A 10,472-nucleotide genomic window follows, 5' to 3' on the forward strand; every position below is an offset into this window, starting at 1 on the left:
CTTGGTATGGTGAAGGTGATGCTTGGTATGGTGAAGGTGATGCTTGGTATGGTGAAGGTGATGCTTGGTATGGTGAAGGTGATGCTTGGTATGGTGAAGGTGTTGCTTGGTATGGTGAAGGTGCTGCTTGGTATGGTGAAGGTGATGCTTGGTATGGTGAAGGTGATGCTTGGTATGGTGAAGGTGATGCTTGGTATGGTGAAGGTGATGCTTGGTATGGTGAAGGTGATGCACGGTATGGTGAAGGTGATGCTCGGTATGGTGAAGGTGATGCTTGGTATTGTGAATGTGATGGTTGGTATGGTGGAGGTGATGCTTGCTATGGTGGAGGTGATGCTTGCTATGGTGAAGGTGTCTTGGTATGGTGAAGGTGATGCTTGGTATGGTGAAGGTGATGCTTGGTATGGTGAAGGTGATGCTTGGTATGGTGAAGGTGATGCTTGGTATGGTGAAGGTGATGCTTGGTATGGTGAAGGTGATGCTTGGTATGGTGAAGGTGTTGCTTGGTATGGTGAAGGTGATGCTTGGTATGGTGAAGGTGATGCTTGGTATGGTGAAGGTGATGCTTGGTATGGTGAAGGTGATGCTTGCTATGGCGGAGGTGATGCTTGCTATGGTGGAGGTGATGCTTGCTATGGTGGAGGTGATGCTTGCTATGGTGGAGGTGATGCTTGCTATGGTGGAGGTGATGCTTGCTATGGTGAAGGTGATGCTTGCTATGGTGAAGGTGATGCTTGCTATGGTGAAGGTGATGCTTGCTATGGTGAAGGTGATGCTTGCTATGGTGAAGGTGATGCTTGCTATGGTGAAGGTGATGCTTGCTATGGTGAAGGTGATGCTTGCTATGGTGAAGGTGATGCTTGCAATGGTGAAGGTGATGCTTGCTATGGTGAAGGTGATGCTTGCTATGGTGAAGGTGATGCTTGCTATGGTGAAGGTGATGCTTGCTATGGTGGAGGTGATGCTTGCTATGGTGGAGGTGATGCTTGCTATGGTGGAGGTGATGCTTGCTATGGTGGAGGTGATGCTTGCTATGGTGGAGGTGATGCTTGCTATGGTGGAGGTGATGCTTGCTATGGTGGAGGTGATGCTTGCTATGGTGAAGGTGATGCTTGCTATGGTGAAGGTGATGCTTGCTATGGTGAAGGTGATGCTTGCTATGGTGAAGGTGATGCTTGCTATGGTGAAGGTGATGCTTGCTATGGTGAAGGTGATGCTTGCTATGGTGAAGGTGATGCTTGCTATGGTGAAGGTGATGCTTGCTATGGTGGAGGTGATGCTTGCTATGGTGGAGGTGATGCTTGCTATGGTGGAGGTGATGCTTGCTATGGTGGAGGTGATGCTTGCTATGGTGGAGGTGATGCTTGCTATGGTGGAGGTGATGCTTGCTATGGTGGAGGTGATGCTTGCTATGGTGGAGGTGATGCTTGCTATGGTGGAGGTGATGCTTGCTATGGTGGAGGTGATGCTTGCTATGGTGAAGGTGATGCTTGCTATGGTGAAGGTGATGCTTGCTATGGTGAAGGTGATGCTTCCTATGGTGAAGGTGATGCTTGCTATGGTGAAGGTGATGCTTGCTATGGTGAAGGTGATACTTGGTATGGTGAAGGTGATACTTGGTATGGTGAAGGTGATGCTTGGTATGGTGAAGGTGATGCTTGGTATGGTGAAGGTGATGCACGGTATGGTGAAGGTGATGCTTGGTATGGTGAAGGTGATGCTTGGTATGGTGGAGGTGATGCTTGGTATGGTGGAGGTGATGCTTGCTATGGTGAAGGTGATGCTTGGTATGGTGAAGGTGATGCTTGGTATGGTGAAGGTGATGCTTGGTATGGTGAAGGTGATGCTTGGTATGGTGAAGGTGATGCTTGGTATGGTGAAGGTGATGCTTGGTATGGTGAAGGTGATGCTTGGTATGGTGAAGGTGATGCTTGGTATGGTGAAGGTGTTGCTTGGTATGTTGAAGGTGATGCTTGGTATGGTGAAGGTGATGCTTGGTATGGTGAAGGTGATGCTTGGTATGGTGAAGGTGATGCTTGGTATGGTGAAGGTGATGCTTGGTATGGTGAAGGTGATGCTTGGTATGGTGAAGGTGATGCTTGGTATGGTGAAGGTGATGTTTGGTATGGTGAAGGTGATGCTTGCTATGGTGGAGGTGATGCTTGCTATGGTGGAGGTGATACTTGGTATGGTGAAGGTGATACTTGGTATGGTGAAGGTGATGCTTGGTATGGTGAAGGTGATGCTTGGTATGGTGAAGGTGATGCTTGGTATGGTGAAGGTGATGCTTGGTATGGTGAAGGTGTTGCTTGGTATGGTGAAGGTGCTGCTTGGTATGGTGAAGGTGATGCTTGGTATGGTGAAGGTGATGCTTGGTATGGTGAAGGTGATGCTTGGTATGGTGAAGGTGATGCTTGGTATGGTGAAGGTGATGCACGGTATGGTGAAGGTGATGCTCGGTATTGTGAATGTGATGCTCGGTATGGTGGAGGTGATGCTTGCTATGGTGGAGGTGATGCTTGCTATGGTGAAGGTGTCTTGGTATGGTGAAGGTGATGCTTGGTATGGTGAAGGTGATGCTTGGTATGCTGAAGGTGATGCTTGGTATGGTGAAGGTGATGCTTGGTATGGTGAAGGTGATGCTTGGTATGGTGAAGGTGATGCTTGGTATGGTGAAGGTGTTGCTTGGTATGGTGAAGGTGATGCTTGGTATGGTGAAGGTGATGCTTGGTATGGTGAAGGTGATGCTTGGTATGGTGAAGGTGATGCTTGGTATGGTGAAGGTGATGCTTGGTATGGTGAAGGTGATGCTTGGTATGGTGAAGGTGATGTTTGGTATGGTGAAGGTGATGCTTGGTATGGTGAAGGTGCTGCTTGGTATGGTGGAGGTGATGCTTGCTATGGTGGAGGTGATGCTTGCTATGGCGAAGGTGATGCTTGCTATGGCGAAGGTGATGCTTGGTATGGCGAAGGTGATGCTTGGTATGGTGAAGGTGATGCTTGGTATGGTGAAGGTGATGCTTGGTATGGTGAAGGTGTTGCTTGGTATGGTGAAGGTGCTGCTTGGTATGGTGAAGGTGATGCTTGGTATGGTGAAGGTGATGCTTGGTATGGTGAAGGTGATGCTTGCTATGGTGGAGGTGATGCTTGCTATGGTGAAGGTGATGCTTGCTATGGTGAAGGTGATGCTTGCTATGGTGGAGGTGATGCTTGCTATGGTGGAGGTGATGCTTGCTATGGTGATGGTGATGCTATGGTGAAGTGATGCTTGCTATGGTGGAGGTGATGCTTGCTATGGTGGAGGTGATGCTTGCTATGGTGAAGGTGATGCTTGCTATGGTGAAGGTGATGCTTGCTATGGTGGAGGTGATGCTTGCTATGGTGGAGGTGATGCTTGCTATGGTGGAGGTGATGCTTGCTATGGTGGAGGTGATGCTATGGTGGAGGTGATGCTTGCTATGGTGGAGGTGATGCTTGCTATGGTGGAGGTGATGCTTGCTATGGTGGAGGTGATGCTTGCTATGGTGAAGGTGATGCTTGGTATGGTGAAGGTGATGCTTGGTATGGTGAAGGTGATGCTTGGTATGGTGAAGGTGATGCTTGGTATGGTGAAGGTGATGCTTGGTATGGTGAAGGTGATGCTTGGTATGGTGAAGGTGATGCTTGGTATGGTGAAGGTGATGCTTGGTATGGTGAAGGTGTTGCTTGGTATGGTGAAGGTGATGCTTGGTATGGTGAAGGTGATGCTTGGTATGGTGAAGGTGATGCTTGGTATGGTGAAGGTGATGCTTGGTATGGTGAAGGTGATGCTTGGTATGGTGAAGGTGATGCTTGGTATGGTGAAGGTGATGCTTGGTATGGTGAAGGTGATGTTTGGTATGGTGAAGGTGATGCTTGCTATGGTGGAGGTGATGCTTGCTATGGTGGAGGTGATACTTGGTATGGTGAAGGTGATACTTGGTATGGTGAAGGTGATGCTTGGTATGGTGAAGGTGATGCTTGGTATGGTGAAGGTGATGCTTGGTATGGTGAAGGTGATGCTTGGTATGGTGAAGGTGTTGCTTGGTATGGTGAAGGTGCTGCTTGGTATGGTGAAGGTGATGCTTGGTATGGTGAAGGTGATGCTTGGTATGGTGAAGGTGATGCTTGGTATGGTGAAGGTGATGCTTGGTATGGTGAAGGTGATGCACGGTATGGTGAAGGTGATGCTCGGTATGGTGAAGGTGATGCTTGGTATTGTGAATGTGATGCTTGGTATGGTGGAGGTGATGCTTGCTATGGTGGAGGTGATGCTTGCTATGGTGAAGGTGTCTTGGTATGGTGAAGGTGATGCTTGGTATGGTGAAGGTGATGCTTGGTATGGTGAAGGTGATGCTTGGTATGGTGAAGGTGATGCTTGGTATGGTGAAGGTGATGCTTGGTATGGTGAAGGTGATGCTTGGTATGGTGAAGGTGTTGCTTGGTATGGTGAAGGTGATGCTTGGTATGGTGAAGGTGATGCTTGCTATGGCGGAGGTGATGCTTGCTATGGCGGAGGTGATGCTTGCTATGGTGGAGGTGATGCTTGCTATGGTGGAGGTGATGCTTGCTATGGTGGAGGTGATGCTTGCTATGGTGAAGGTGATGCTTGCTATGGTGGAGGTGATGCTTGCTATGGTGGAGGTGATGCTTGCTATGGTGGAGGTGATGCTTGCTATGGTGGAGGTGATGCTTGCTATGGTGAAGGTGATGCTTGCTATGGTGAAGGTGATGCTTGCTATGGTGAAGGTGATGCTTCCTATGGTGAAGGTGATGCTTGCTATGGTGAAGGTGATGCTTGCTATGGTGAAGGTGATGCTTGCTATGGTGAAGGTGATGCTTGCTATGGTGAAGGTGATGCTTGCTATGGTGAAGGTGATGCTTGCTATGGTGAAGGTGATGCTTGCTATGGTGAAGGTGATGCTTGCTATGGTGGAGGTGATGCTTGCTATGGTGGAGGTGATGCTTGCTATGGTGGAGGTGATGCTTGCTATGGTGAAGGTGATGCTTGCTATGGTGAAGGTGATGCATGCTATGGTGAAGCTGATGCATGCTATGGTGAAGGTGATGCTTGCTATGGTGAAGGTGATGCTTGCTATGGTGAAGGCGATGCTTGATATGGTGGAGGTGATGCTTGCTATGGTGGAGGTGATGCTTGCTATGGTGGATGTGATGCTTGCTATGGTGGAGGTGATGCTTGCTATGGTGGAGGTGATGCTTGCTATGGTGGAGGTGATGCTTGCTATGGTGAAGGTGATGCTTGCTATGGTGAAGGTGATGCTTGCTATGGTGAATGTGATGCTTGTTATGGAGAAGGTATTGCTTGCTATGGTGAAGGTGATGCTTGCTATGGTGAAGGTGATGCTTGCTATGGTGAAGGTGATGCTTGCTATGGTGAAGGTGATGCTTGCTATGGTGGAGGTGATGCTTGCTATGGTGGAGGTGATGCTTGCTATGGTGGAGGTGATGCTTGCTATGGTGGAGGTGATGCTTGCTATGGTGGAGGTGATGCTTGCTATGGTGGAGGTGATGCTTGCTATGGTGAAGGTGATGCTTGCTATGGTGGAGGTGATGCTTGCTATGGTGGAGGTGATGCTTGCTATGGTGGAGGTGATGCTTGCTATGGTGGAGGTGATGCTTGCTATGGTGGAGGTGATGTTTGCTATGGTGGAGGTGATGCTTGCTATGCTGGAGGTGATGCTTGCTATGGTGGAGGTGATGCTTGCTATGGTGGAGGTGATGCTTGCTATGGTGGAGGTGATGCTTGCTATGGTGGAGGTGATGCTTGCTATGGTGAAGGTGATGCTTGCTATGGTGGAGGTGATGCTTGCTATGGTGGAGGTGATGCTTGCTATGGTGGAGGTGATGCTTGCTATGGTGGAGGTGATGCTTGCTATGGTGGAGGTGATGTTTGCTATGGTGGAGGTGATGCTTGCTATGGTGGAGGTGATGCTTGCTATGGTGGAGGTGATGCTTGCTATGGTGGAGGTGATGCTTGCTATGGTGGAGGTGATGCTTGCTATGGTGGAGGTGATACTTGGTATGGTGAAGGTGATACTTGGTATGGTGAAGGTGATGCTTGGTATGGTGAAGGTGATGCTTGATATGGTGAAGGTGATGCTTGGTATGGTGAAGGTGATGCTTGGTATGGTGAAGGTGTTGCTTGGTATGGTGAAGGTGCTGCTTGGTATGGTGAAGGTGATGCTTGGTATGGTGAAGGTGATGCTTGGTATGGTGAAGGTGATGCTTGGTATGGTGAAGGTGATGCTTGGTATGGTGAAGGTGATGCACGGTATGGTGAAGGTGATGCTCGGTATGGTGAAGGTGATGCTTGGTATTGTGAATGTGATGGTTGGTATGGTGGAGGTGATGCTTGCTATGGTGGAGGTGATGCTTGCTATGGTGAAGGTGTCTTGGTATGGTGAAGGTGATGCTTGGTATGGTGAAGGTGATGCTTGGTATGGTGAAGGTGATGCTTGGTATGGTGAAGGTGATGCTTGGTATGGTGAAGGTGATGCTTGGTATGGTGAAGGTGATGCTTGGTATGGTGAAGGTGATGCTTGGTATGGTGAAGGTGATGCTTGGTATGGTGAAGGTGATGCACGGTATGGTGAAGGTGATGCTCGGTATTGTGAATGTGATGCTCGGTATGGTGGAGGTGATGCTTGCTATGGTGGAGGTGATGCTTGCTATGGTGAAGGTGTCTTGGTATGGTGAAGGTGATGCTTGGTATGGTGAAGGTGATGCTTGGTATGCTGAAGGTGATGCTTGGTATGGTGAAGGTGATGCTTGGTATGGTGAAGGTGATGCTTGGTATGGTGAAGGTGATGCTTGGTATGGTGAAGGTGTTGCTTGGTATGGTGAAGGTGATGCTTGGTATGGTGAAGGTGATGCTTGGTATGGTGAAGGTGATGCTTGGTATGGTGAAGGTGATGCTTGGTATGGTGAAGGTGATGCTTGGTATGGTGAAGGTGATTCTTGGTATGGTGAAGGTGATGTTTGGTATGGTGAAGGTGATGCTTGGTATGGTGAAGGTGCTGCTTGGTATGGTGGAGGTGATGCTTGCTATGGTGGAGGTGATGCTTGCTATGGCGAAGGTGATGCTTGCTATGGCGAAGGTGATGCTTGGTATGGCGAAGGTGATGCTTGGTATGGTGAAGGTGATGCTTGGTATGGTGAAGGTGATGCTTGGTATGGTGAAGGTGTTGCTTGGTATGGTGAAGGTGCTGCTTGGTATGGTGAAGGTGATGCTTGGTATGGTGAAGGTGATGCTTGGTATGGTGAAGGTGATGCTTGGTATGGTGAAGGTGATGCTTGCTATGGTGGAGGTGATGCTTGCTATGGTGAAGGTGATGCTTGCTATGGTGAAGGTGATGCTTGCTATGGTGGAGGTGATGCTTGCTATGGTGGAGGTGATGCTTGCTATGGTGAAGGTGATGCTATGGTGAAGTGATGCTTGCTATGGTGGAGGTGATGCTTGCTATGGTGGAGGTGATGCTTGCTATGGTGAAGGTGATGCTTGCTATGGTGAAGGTGATGCTTGCTATGGTGGAGGTGATGCTTGCTATGGTGGAGGTGATGCTTGCTATGGTGGAGGTGATGCTTGCTATGGTGGAGGTGATGCTATGGTGGAGGTGATGCTTGCTATGGTGGAGGTGATGCTTGCTATGGTGGAGGTGATGCTTGCTATGGTGGAGGTGATGCTTGCTATGGTGAAGGTGATGCTTGGTATGGTGAAGGTGATGCTTGGTATGGTGAAGGTGATGCTTGGTATGGTGAAGGTGATGCTTGGTATGGTGAAGGTGATGCTTGGTATGGTGAAGGTGATGCTTGGTATGGTGAAGGTGATGCTTGGTATGGTGAAGGTGTTGCTTGGTATGGTGAAGGTGATGCTTGGTATGGTGAAGGTGATGCTTGGTATGGTGAAGGTGATGCTTGGTATGGTGAAGGTGATGCTTGGTATGGTGAAGGTGATGCTTGGTATGGTGAAGGTGATGCTTGGTATGGTGAAGGTGATGCTTGGTATGGTGAAGGTGATGCTTGGTATGGTGAAGCTGATGCATGCTATGGTGAAGGTGATGCTTGCTATGGTGAAGGTGATGCTTGCTATGGTGAAGGCGATGCTTGCTATGGTGGAGGTGATGCTTGCTATGGTGGAGGTGATGCTTGCTATGGTGGAGGTGATGCTTGCTATGGTGGAGGTGATGCTTGCTATGGTAGAGGTGATGCTTGCTATGGTGAAGGTGATGCTTGCTATGGTGAAGGTGATGCTTGCTATGGTGAATGTGATGCTTGCTATGGAGAAGGTATTGCTTGCTATGGTGAAGGTGATGCTTGCTATGGTGAAGGTGATGCTTGCTATGGTGAAGGTGATGCTTGCTATGGTGAAGGTGATGCTTGCTATGGTGGAGGTGATGCTTGCTATGGTGGAGGTGATGCTTGCTATGGTGGAGGTGATGCTTGCTATGGTGGAGGTGATGCTATGGTGGAGGTGATGCTTGCTATGGTGGAGGTGATGCTTGCTATGGTGGAGGTGATGCTTGCTATGGTGAAGGTGATGCTTGGTATGGTGAAGGTGATGCTTGGTATGGTGAAGGTGATGCTTGGTATGGTGAAGGTGATGCTTGGTATGGTGAAGGTGATGCTTGGTATGGTGAAGGTGATGCTTGGTATGGTGAAGGTGATGCTTGGTATGGTGAAGGTGATGCTTGGTATGGTGAAGGTGTTGCTTGGTATGGTGAAGGTGATGCTTGGTATGGTGAAGGTGATGCTTGGTATGGTGAAGGTGATGCTTGGTATGGTGAAGGTGATGCTTGGTATGGTGAAGGTGATGCTTGGTATGGTGAAGGTGATGCTTGGTATGGTGAAGGTGATGCTTGGTATGGTGAAGGTGATGCTTGGTATGGTGAAGGTGATGCTTGGTATGGTGAAGGTGATGTTTGGTATGGTGAAGGTGATGCTTGCTATGGTGGAGGTGATGCTTGCTATGGTGGAGGTGATACTTGGTATGGTGAAGGTGATACTTGGTATGGTGAAGGTGATGCTTGGTATGGTGAAGGTGATGCTTGGTATGGTGAAGGTGATGCTTGGTATGGTGAAGGTGATGCTTGGTATGGTGAAGGTGTTGCTTGGTATGGTGAAGGTGCTGCTTGGTATGGTGAAGGTGATGCTTGGTATGGTGAAGGTGATGCTTGGTATGGTGAAGGTGATGCTTGGTATGGTGAAGGTGATGCTTGGTAAGGTGAAGGTGATGCACGGTATGGTGAAGGTGATGCTCGGTATGGTGAAGGTGATGCTTGGTATTGTGAATGTGATGGTTGGTATGGTGGAGGTGATGCTTGCTATGGTGGAGGTGATGCTTGCTATGGTGAAGGTGTCTTGGTATGGTGAAGGTGATGCTTGGTATGGTGAAGGTGATGCTTGGTATGGTGAAGGTGATGCTTGGTATGGTGAAGGTGATGCTTGGTATGGTGAAGGTGATGCTTGGTATGGTGAAGGTGATGCTTGGTATGGTGAAGGTGTTGCTTGGTATGGTGAAGGTGATGCTTGGTATGGTGAAGGTGATGCTTGGTATGGTGAAGGTGATGCTTGGTATGGTGAAGGTGATGCTTGCTATGGCGGAGGTGATGCTTGCTATGGTGGAGGTGATGCTTGCTATGGTGGAGGTGATGCTTGCTATGGTGGAGGTGATGCTTGCTATGGTGGAGGTGATGCTTGCTATGGTGAAGGTGATGCTTGCTATGGTGAAGGTGATGCTTGCTATGGTGAAGGTGATGCTTGCTATGGTGAAGGTGATGCTTGCTATGGTGAAGGTGATGCTTGCTATGGTGAAGGTGATGCTTGCTATGGTGAAGGTGATGCTTGCAATGGTGAAGGTGATGCTTGCTATGGTGAAGGTGATGCTTGCTATGGTGAAGGTGATGCTTGCTATGGTGAAGGTGATGCTTGCTATGGTGGAGGTGATGCTTGCTATGGTGGAGGTGATGCTTGCTATGGTGGAGGTGATGCTTGCTATGGTGGAGGTGATGCTTGCTATGGTGGAGGTGATGCTTGCTATGGTGGAGGTGATGCTTGCTATGGTGGAGGTGATGCTTGCTATGGTGAAGGTGATGCTTGCTATGGTGAAGGTGATGCTTGCTATGGTGAAGGTGATGCTTGCTATGGTGAAGGTGATGCTTGCTATGGTGAAGGTGATGCTTGCTATGGTGAAGGTGATGCTTGCTATGGTGAAGGTGATGCTTGCTATGGTGAAGGTGATGCTTGCTATGGTGGAGGTGATGCTTGCTATGGTGGAGGTGATGCTTGCTATGGTGGAGGTGATGCTTGCTATGGTGGAGGTGATGCTTGCTATGGTGGAGGTGATGCTTGCTATGGTGGAGGTGATGCTTGCTATGGTGGAGGTGATGCTTGCTATGGTGGAGGTGATGCTTGCTATGGTGGAGGTGATGCTTGCT

This window comes from Amblyomma mixtum, unplaced genomic scaffold, assembly GCF_055824585.1.
Source record: "Amblyomma mixtum isolate Tamu unplaced genomic scaffold, ASM5582458v1 scaffold_14, whole genome shotgun sequence".
NCBI classification, from domain to species: Eukaryota; Metazoa; Arthropoda; class Arachnida; order Ixodida; family Ixodidae; genus Amblyomma; species Amblyomma mixtum.